Raw genomic sequence first — 9,663 nt, 5'->3', positions numbered from 1 at the left:
TGAAGCGCTTCGGCCAATAACTGACAGATCTGAAGCGCTTCGGCCAATAACTGACAGATCTGAAGCGCTTCGGCCAATAACTGACAGATCTGAAGCGCTTCGGCCAATAACTGACAGATCTGAAGCGCTTCGGCCAATAACTGACAGATCTGAAGCGCTTCGGCCAATAACTGACCGATCTGAAGCGCTTCGGCCAATAACAGACAGATCTGAAGCGCTTCGGCCAATAACTGACAGATCTAAAGCGCTTCGGCCAATAACTGACCGATCTGAAGCGCTTCGGCCAATAACTGACAGATCTGAAGCGCTTCGGCCAATAACAGACAGATCTGAAGCGCTTCGGCCAATAACTGACAGATCTGAAGCGCTTCGGCCAATAACTGACAGATCTGAAGCGCTTCGGCCAATAACTGACAGATCTGAAGCGCTTCGGCCAATAACTGACAGATCTGAAGCGCTTCGGCCAATAACTGACAGATCTGAAGCGCTTCGGCCAATAACTGACCGATCTGAAGCGCTTCGGCCAATAACTGACCGATCTGAAGCGCTTCGGCCAATAACAGACAGATCTGAAGCGCTTCGGCCAATAACTGACAGATCTGAAGCGCTTCGGCCAATAACTGACCGATCTGAAGCGCTTCGGCCAATAACTGACAGATCTGAAGCGCTTCGGCCAATAACTGACAGATCTGAAGCGCTTCAGCCAATAACTGATAGATCTGAAGCGCTTCGGCCAATAACTGACAGATCTGAAGCGCTTCGGCCAATAACTGATAGATCTGAAGCGCTTCGGCCAATAACTGATAGATCTGAAGCGCTTCGGCCAATAACTGACAGATCTGAAGCGCTTCGGCCAATAACTGATAGATCTGAAGCGCTTCAGCCAATAACTGACAGATCTGAAGCGCTTCGGCCAATAACTGACAGATCTGAAGCGCTTCGGCCAATAACTGACAGATCTGAAGCGCTTCGGCCAATAACTGACAGATCTGAAGCGCTTCAGCCAATAACTGACAGATCTGAAGCGCTTCGGCCAATAACTGATAGATCTGAAGCGCTTCGGCCAATAACTGATAGATCTGAAGCGCTTCGGCCAATAACTGACAGATCTGAAGCGCTTCGGCCAATAACTGATAGATCTGAAGCGCTTCGGCCAATAACTGACAGATCTGAAGCGCTTCGGCCAATAACTGACAGATCTGAAGCGCTTCGGCCAATAACTGACAGATCTGAAGCGCTTCGGCCAATAACTGACAGATCTGAAGCGCTTCAGCCAATAACTGACAGATCTGAAGCGCTTCAGCCAATAACTGACAGATCTGAAGCGCTTCAGCCAATAACTGACAGATCTGAAGCACTTCGGCCAATAACTGACATTTCTGACTCGGGTGCAAAACCAATCAAATTGTCCAGTTCGGCTGGGGGCGGGAACTTCAAACATTCAAAGATTGACATTCAATCACTGGCGCTCGTGTTTACTGTCTATGGTTTTGAGTATCGCTAACGTTTCAATATTTTAGTGAATGTAAGTGAGCTATGCACATATATGATTTTACATTTTAATTATGGCAACTCCTTAAATAGGTCGTCCCATTGATAATACCAGAGCACTGAGCATTTAAAGTAAATCAAAAACTCGGCTCATAACATGGACGCAATTATTGCATGGACGGAGCAAGAACAATGTAAGTGTCTTAAACATGGACACAGTTCAATTGAATGGTAAAGCTCGCCCTCTTTAACTATACAGTTAAACTAAATGTACGAAGCAAACTTTGTACAAAGCTGGAAAAAAACTTTTTTTATCGGACCTAAATAAAATTTAATAGACCAAAAACCCCATTAATTCATTAGACCAAACGAAATATCAATTTCCGCATACAAAAAATAACATTAAACTAGAACCAATTCAAATGAAATATTCATTCAAATGTGGCCTTAGCCATCACAGCTAGCAAAAATGGTGAACTATTTATTGTGTTTGTGCGGGATGTACGAATACATCGAAAACGGGGGAGAGGCTCCACAAGTTCCCCAAGGACAAATGGCTGATTAGTGCCTGGGTGAGGTTTGTGGCTACGAAGCGGGCAGATTTTACTGTTGCATCTGTGGCTAAGTCAGCCGTCATCAGAGCCGTCGCAAGGGCTGTGCGAACTGTGCAACCGCACAGGGCCTCGCGCCACTAGAGGGCCTCGCAATCCTGCTGGGGTTTTTTTTTCTCCCCCCAACAAATTAAGGGGGTATTTCATAGGGCTGTAATCTCCCAGTCGATTTATTGGTCGATACGTTCTGGATTTTTTAAAATTTTTTGACGTGTTAATTTCATCAGGTGGAAAGCACTAATTGCTAATTGGGTGTTTTCAGAGCACCCCTGTTTCACAGGTAACAGCCTGTCTTCAGAACACCCCCCTTGTTTTCACTTTTTTGGAGTAGCCCAACCCACTGGAGACAGATTGAAGAAAGTACTAGAAGGCATTGGTATGGAGGTTTGCTGAATATTAATTTAATTGCGAGTGTTTAATTTACTATCAGTCCTCATTTACCATGTCAAAGACATCGACTGTGGCAGCATTTTACGAAAATAGATAACGGAAAAAAGTCTAATGCAAAGTTTGCAAGCAACAGCTTGCATATCACAGCTCGACTACAAACATGGCATATCACCTAAAAACGGTGAGCTAACTTGTCTGCGTTGGGTTCCCCCGTCTGTTTTGAGTAGGCTATATGAATGAACATATAAGAATTGGCATTGAAATATGCCAATTAGTAATAATCATGTTTATAACTGCAGGCGCACCTGCACGCAACGACGGTATTGCGTAATTGTGCTGTATTTGTTTTGAGCCAGTAAAAAAAAATTAAGTTAATGATCTCCATACGGGTGATTATCCGCTTATCATTATTTAATCTACCCACGAACTAAATTTACACTCTATTCAACAGATTTCAAAGTAATACCTTTAAACAGTTGAAAAATATATTCGTGTCTCAGCCGCGAAGCTGAGCTTCAGCCTCGCTCTGTGCGAGGACATGCACAGAGCGGCTGGAATGATAGTGTCTGTCAGTTATTATAACATTATGACAAAAACTATTGTCTAAATTATGTTGCATATTCCTCAACAGTTCTTGTGCTGATATCACTAGTTGACATAGTACTATTTTCGGAAATCATAGGCTTTATTGCGCAGGTGCAGGTGATGCAACGCCGTCAGAGTGTGTAATTTCAGTACCAAATAATTAGGTCAAAAACGATTTAAAGGTATTGTAGGTAGAATTTTTTTTAAAAACTTTTTGCCAAATTTGTTTAAACTTTCTATATATAACAATGCATAATTAAAATGTAAGTACTCTGGAAAAGAGAGTATAAAAATCGAGTGTCTGTAGTCCTCTCAGGGCTGTAATAAACACAGCTACTTATCTCCATTCACTTCCACCCCCTCCATTCTGGGCTCCTTCCAAAACCACGCCCCCAAAACACATGAACGTGCGATGCCGACAGCTCACAGCTGGAGGACGCGCTTACTAGCGCCGAGCGGAGAGGAGCAGTGCATGTAGTGACATCATGTCAGACTCACATGTAATAAAATACCTAACTTTATCATTATGAATATAAACAACTAACATGGCTGTTAATACTCACTATCAAGCTAGCATATCGATACTGTTAAAGTTTAAAATATATTGAGTTTGATTCGTTAACGAGCTAGTAACATAAAGCAAAGCTAAAAACAGGTTGCATTGATACACGTTTTCCCATTACAATCAGTTACACTGTGATGAAGGTGAATTTTGTGTAAGATTCATAACATATACGGCGTGTTTTGCATGTAATTGTGTCTCTTACTAGTCTCTTACCCTCCTCGAGTCAAACGAGTGCGCGCATGTGGGCAGCGCATGTAGCAGCGGGGGTGTTGCCATGGTTGCGAGAGAGTGACAGTCGCCTAAGCCAATCCTTTGTTTCGTCCCGGAAGGAAATAATGAGCTGTGTTTAGTGCAGATTAAACGGTCTAGAGTCACTCGATTTTTATACTCTTTTTATCAGAGTACTTACATTTTAATTATGCATTGATATATATAGAAAGTTTAAACAAATTTGGGAAAAAGTTTTTTAGACCAAAAACGACCTACCCAACCTTTAATATACTGCAAATAGCCTATTAGTTTTTATGTTTATTTATAATTCATTTAAGCGGACAAGGCTAACAAGTAGGCTGCGCAGCCAATTATTCTAACGTTCAGAGCCTGAGAGGGGCCTCGCATTTCAAGTTCGCACAGGGCCTCGCACCCCACCTGTGACGGCACTGGCCGTCATATGCAGCGAACACTTCACTACAGACGACTATGACCCTGGAGACATGCCTTCTGTCTACTGTTTTTTATATTCAGTTATTTATTTCATTGAGGGGTTTGAGGATGTAAGCTCACAACAAAACAAACATACCACTAAACTGTTAAAAAACTGAAAAATGTAATTAAGCTAATCCTCATCCAAACGAGGCCATTACAACCTGCCTATATGCTGTATACCTGTATTGCCTAGGGTTAGGGATACAGTAGAACTTTTTTTTTTTTTTTTTTTTTTTTTGATTCAGAAGTGATGAATGAAATAACTCAATTGTAAACAAACTTGTGTGTGCTGGCTTCAAGAGGACCGTGATCCTGCCTGAAATGAGACTAAGCTATTTGCAAAACAAACGGGTTCAGGCAGCATGTGTCATGTGTCGCGGGTCGAGCTGCTCCACTAAACTCACTCTCCTAATGTGTTCAGCCATAACGCTGTCAAAAAGACCTATCATCTCCACTAGTTTCAGGAAAGTGCCATTGTTATGCTCAAATAATCTATCTGTGCTACCACAGAATGGCAGGTTTTGCATAGCCATTACTCTGATGAGACTAATCAACCGCTGCAACGCATTTTGCCAGTGTATTGCCTCGGCAGCAAGTTTCCGCTGATTCTGTGCATCTATGGTGTTTTGCGAGACCAATTTGTGTCCAACTCTATCCCTTTATGAAAACTTTCAATATGTTAAGTTGATTTTTCATGGTTGCTAAGTATGCTTGACAAATTCTTCCAGTCTTTAACACCATCTCTTCCAAGAGCTGATTTTCTCTCGCTTCCACAAAAAAGTTTACAGCAGAAGCAAAACTTGAATACTGAATAAACTAGCCAGGGCCTTTCCAGCCTTTCTCCATTTGTCAATGTCCGTCTATAATGACACAGAAAACTTTCTGTGTGCACTGTCTCTGGGAAAATCAATTCCTTTCATTGATATGGTCCTCTCTCAATTAAAATGTCTCTAAGTCCTTGGGTTACTGTTGTTGGCCAATTACTGGGATCATTAAAAGTATCTTCCTCACTGTGTACACTTTATTTGTTCAGCTGTCTGAGGTCCGATGATACTCCTGATATTTTCTGTTTCTTGTGGAGCAATGTCACTGGCTGAGTAAGCAATCTCCCGACCTGGTGATGGTGGACTTGACGGTAGATTTGTAGGCAGGCTAATGTTAGCATGTGCTCTCAGGATGCTGCTAGCTCCTGCTGTTTCTTCTTCTGTAGAAATTCCGGTAACGTTAGCTGTGCTAGCGGTCTCTTGGTTCTGTGGTGGACTTGAAGGCGTGTCATCCTTGCAAATACTCCCTGGATCAATATATTTTAACAACGAACCCCTCTGTTGTTGGTGTGCTTTCTCCTTCAAAAGTCTCCTCTTTTTAGATTCGCAACCAGATAATTTTCGGCGTTTAGACATCCTGCGTGCTGCATGAACGATCCATTCATTGCGTATGTCACGTGACAAATGAACGAAAGACACGGAAGGTAAAGTAATTATGTTCCCTGTAAATTATTTTTTACTGCATTATAATGATTTCTTAATTCAGAATATGATCAACATAGCGTAGGTGGATGTGATCGAGGAATTTCGCTGTTTAAAGGTATAATATTTAAAGCCACTTAAATTAAGGAAATGACTCAAATAAAGATTTTTCATTTTGATGAACGAGATCGAACAAGAGAGTCCGTAAAATGATCCGAACAGGGGGCGGGGCGGGGCAGCGGCAGCTCAGCAAATCATATAGCCTATTTTGTGAATTGTTCATTCCCGGTTGGCACACATTTTGCTGCCCTTACAAAAGTGCCGCTCTAGGCAATTGCCTAGTTCGCTTATTTGGATGCGCCGGTAGAGTTGTCAGTAAAAGCTAGATAATGGAGCGTAAAAAGGAAAAGGTGGTGCAGAAAAATTTTGAGAAAGCAAAAAAAGGCTCTTAAGTCCAACCCTGCCAAAATTCGTAAAATTAACCTAACTCAATTTAAAGGGTTTAAATTTGGCTGCTGCAGCGGAGGACAGTAGTGCCGGAGAGGTAAGAAGAAAACAGAAAATACAGCTACACTATATTGCCAAAAGTATTGGGACTCCGCTCCAAATCATTAAATTCAGTTGTTCCAATCACTTCCATGGCCACAGTTGTATAAAACAAGCATCTAAGCATGCAGACACTTCTACAAACATTTGTGAAAGAATGGGTCGCTCTCAGGAGCTCGGTGAATTAAAGCGTGGTACCGTGATAGGTTGCCACCTGTGCAATAAGTCCACTCTTGAAATATCCTCACTACTAAATATTCCACAGTCAACTGTAAGTAGTATTATTACAAAGTGGAAGCAATTGGGAACAACAGAAACTCAGCCATGAAGTGGTAGGCCACGTAAAATCACAGAGCGGGTCAGCGCATACTGAGGCTCACAGTGTGCAGAAGTTGCCAACTTTCTGCAGAGTCAATAGCTACAGACCTCCAAACTTTGTGTTGCTTTCAGATTAGCTCAAGAACAGTGCGTAGAGAGCTTCATGGAATGGGTTTCCATGGCCGAGCAGCTGCATCCAAGCCTTACATCACCAAGAGCAATCCAAAGCGTTGGATGCAGTGGTATAAAGCATGCCGCCACTTGACTCTAGAGCAGTGGAGATGTGTTCTCTGGAGTGACTTTTTACGCTTCCCTGTCTGGCAATTCGATGGAAGAGTCTTGAGTTTGGTGGTTGCCAGGAGAACTGTACTTGCCTGACTGCATTGTGCCAACTATAAAGTTTGGTGGAGGGGGGATTATGGTGTGGGGTTGTTTTTCAGGGGTTGGGCTTGGCCCCTTAGTTCCATTGAATGCAACTCTTACTGCTTCAGCATACCAAGACATTTTGGACAATTTCATGCTCCCAACTTTGTGGGAACCGTTTGGGGATGGCCCCTTCTGGTTCCAACATGACTGCGTAAAAGTGCACAAAGCAAGGTCCATAAAGACATGGATGAGAGAGTTTGCTGTGGAGGAACTTGACTGGCCTGCACACTGATGTAGCCAGGAATTACAATGTAGGTGGGCTCAGAGAAAATCAGGTGGGCCTAGCCTAAAATGCATCTGTTTTCAAAATAGGCCAACACAACTACACCTGCTTGAATACACCACCGTTTAATCAGAGCACAAGCCTGTGTGTCATCATAAGCAGTGCTAAGAACATAACGATAAGAACAGCATTTGCACTGTGCGCGACCACACTACACGCACACACACACACACACATCTGACAGATACAAAACAACACCACCATCAAATCAGCAGGACAGTAGTGGACAGTGTGTAAAAACAATGCTTGGATATAGTCTGGCTCAGCAGCCACATAAACCACATGAAATAAACAACAGTGACTAGGCAACTACATAGTAGGAAAACGTAGATTGGCTGACTTGATGACTAGCCTATAACAGGAGACGACGGGGCTTAGAGTTGAACACTAAAATGATTTCATTATAGTCCAACGATTCAGTCAATTCTCTTTCAAATGAGAGCAGGGACAAAGAGTTAAGTCTACGTGTCATCATCATTGTTGCTCTGATACTAGTTTTTATCCGATTTACAGTAGTAAACAATCATTCGACAGTACAGCTTGTTATGGGTAGGGTGATGAGGACTTGTAGGAGATGGTTCCTTCTTGGAAAGATATCGCATGGGCATGCATCGAGCACCTCCACAAGTGATGGAAATGTCCTGCTATTTGATACTTTTCTTTCCAGCTGCTGAACAAACATCTCATGTTCAGAATCATCAACAGTGATGTTAAAGTGTGGACCGGCAGGCTGTAACAAAGTCTTTATGCCAAAGGTGTTTGACTGAGGCTAGCAAGCAGCGGCTGCTCTCATTAATCCGTACGTGTCAGCCTTAAAACGGGTGTTCAGTTCCATGATCTGCCTGTCTAGTATATCATTCCACAATTGTTTCAGGTCAGAGTTGTCCTTGGCAGGTGATTATTTGCCCACGGTAGATGTATCGCCCAAATTAGCTGTCAACTTCCTCTTTTGCGCCCCAGTTGTAGTCCAAATTCACAATGTTATGCCTTTTCATCAAATCATCTGTCAGTGCCATAACTTTATCAAGGTCATTTTCTTCATTCCTGGATGTAGTGTAGCTCTCCTTAAGCCCTTCGATTAGATCAATGCAATCTGTAACTGATGTGGCAGGGTGGGTTTGACCCCGCCCTATTATTTGTGGTTGTCACGTGAGTGATGTATGTGACAGCCTATTGGCAGCCGTACCTGGCCTATTTAAGGTGGAGTTCAGGCCACCTGGGTATGCGTCATTGTCACGATCGCTTCTGTGTGGGTGCGTGCGCAGCTCTGCGGGAGCCAGGTTATGGCTGGGATCAGTGCGACCTTGCATTTGGGTGCAGGCTGTCTTTTAGTACAGCTGAGGTGTGTGATCCGATGGAACACCTGTGCATTTGTGGTTTGCCTATGGTGAACGAAGCTGTGAGTCACTGAATATTTTGTGGGTCTAGCGATCCACTACTGGTGCGTCAATCCGCTCGTGAGCGGTTCGTCTCTGTGGACTGCGGGGCAAATGCGCCCTAGACAATGCTGTTAGACTGCACTGTTTGTTCTGCTGCCATTTTAACCTACGATGTGACCGTTTCCTGTTTTTTATATTTGTAGCTCCATGTTAATGCTGGTGGCTTAGGTGAAGAGCGGCTAGTCTCAGAGTCGTCACTTAAAGTTTGACGTGCCAGAAATTATGTACATTAGCCCCACCCTGTGGAATATTGCCACCAGCAGTCTGTTAACTGTTCTTTTTTATTTTGTTTCCTGTGATTTCATCTGTTTACTCTGTCAAAACAGTAGTTTTTCGTTTGATTTGCAAAATGTGTTTTGTTCTGTTTTTGTTTATAGCAGTTGGCTGCTCCACGGTGTGTCCAGGCTTGAATGACAATGTAATGTAGCGTTAAACTCGTTGGGTTACACCGCTTGGTTAACTTCTGTGGTCAGTAATTGGCCGTTTTTGACCTTCCTTGTATAGGTTGAATTGTTCTTTTATAACGTGATACATGTGTCTCCTGTTGCTCTGTTTACCATTTGTCAAGTAAGTAGGGCTATTTTCGATTCTTTGCTTCTTTGTAATTTTTATCTTCACTAAATATCTTTATTTTAATTAGTCGCGTTCCTATTTTGAATATCTGCCGTCTTAAGGGTTGTAGTCTGTTTGTTATTGTAGCACTTAAGTATTGCTGTTCATAACAGCTAGTTTCGATTTGGGCCATTGTCGGGATATTTGCTTTCGCTGTGCTAATTGCAAGGGCTGTTAAAGCAGATATAAATTAGAAGTAAATTCAGGTGAAAGCCAGGACAAGCAG

The sequence above is a fragment of the Rhinichthys klamathensis genome, unplaced genomic scaffold, assembly GCF_029890125.1.
Source record: "Rhinichthys klamathensis goyatoka isolate OS25496 unplaced genomic scaffold, OSU_Roscu_1.1 h1tg000223l_1, whole genome shotgun sequence".
In the NCBI taxonomy this organism is placed as follows: domain Eukaryota; kingdom Metazoa; phylum Chordata; class Actinopteri; order Cypriniformes; family Leuciscidae; genus Rhinichthys; species Rhinichthys klamathensis.
This window is presented reverse-complemented; position numbering follows the sequence as displayed.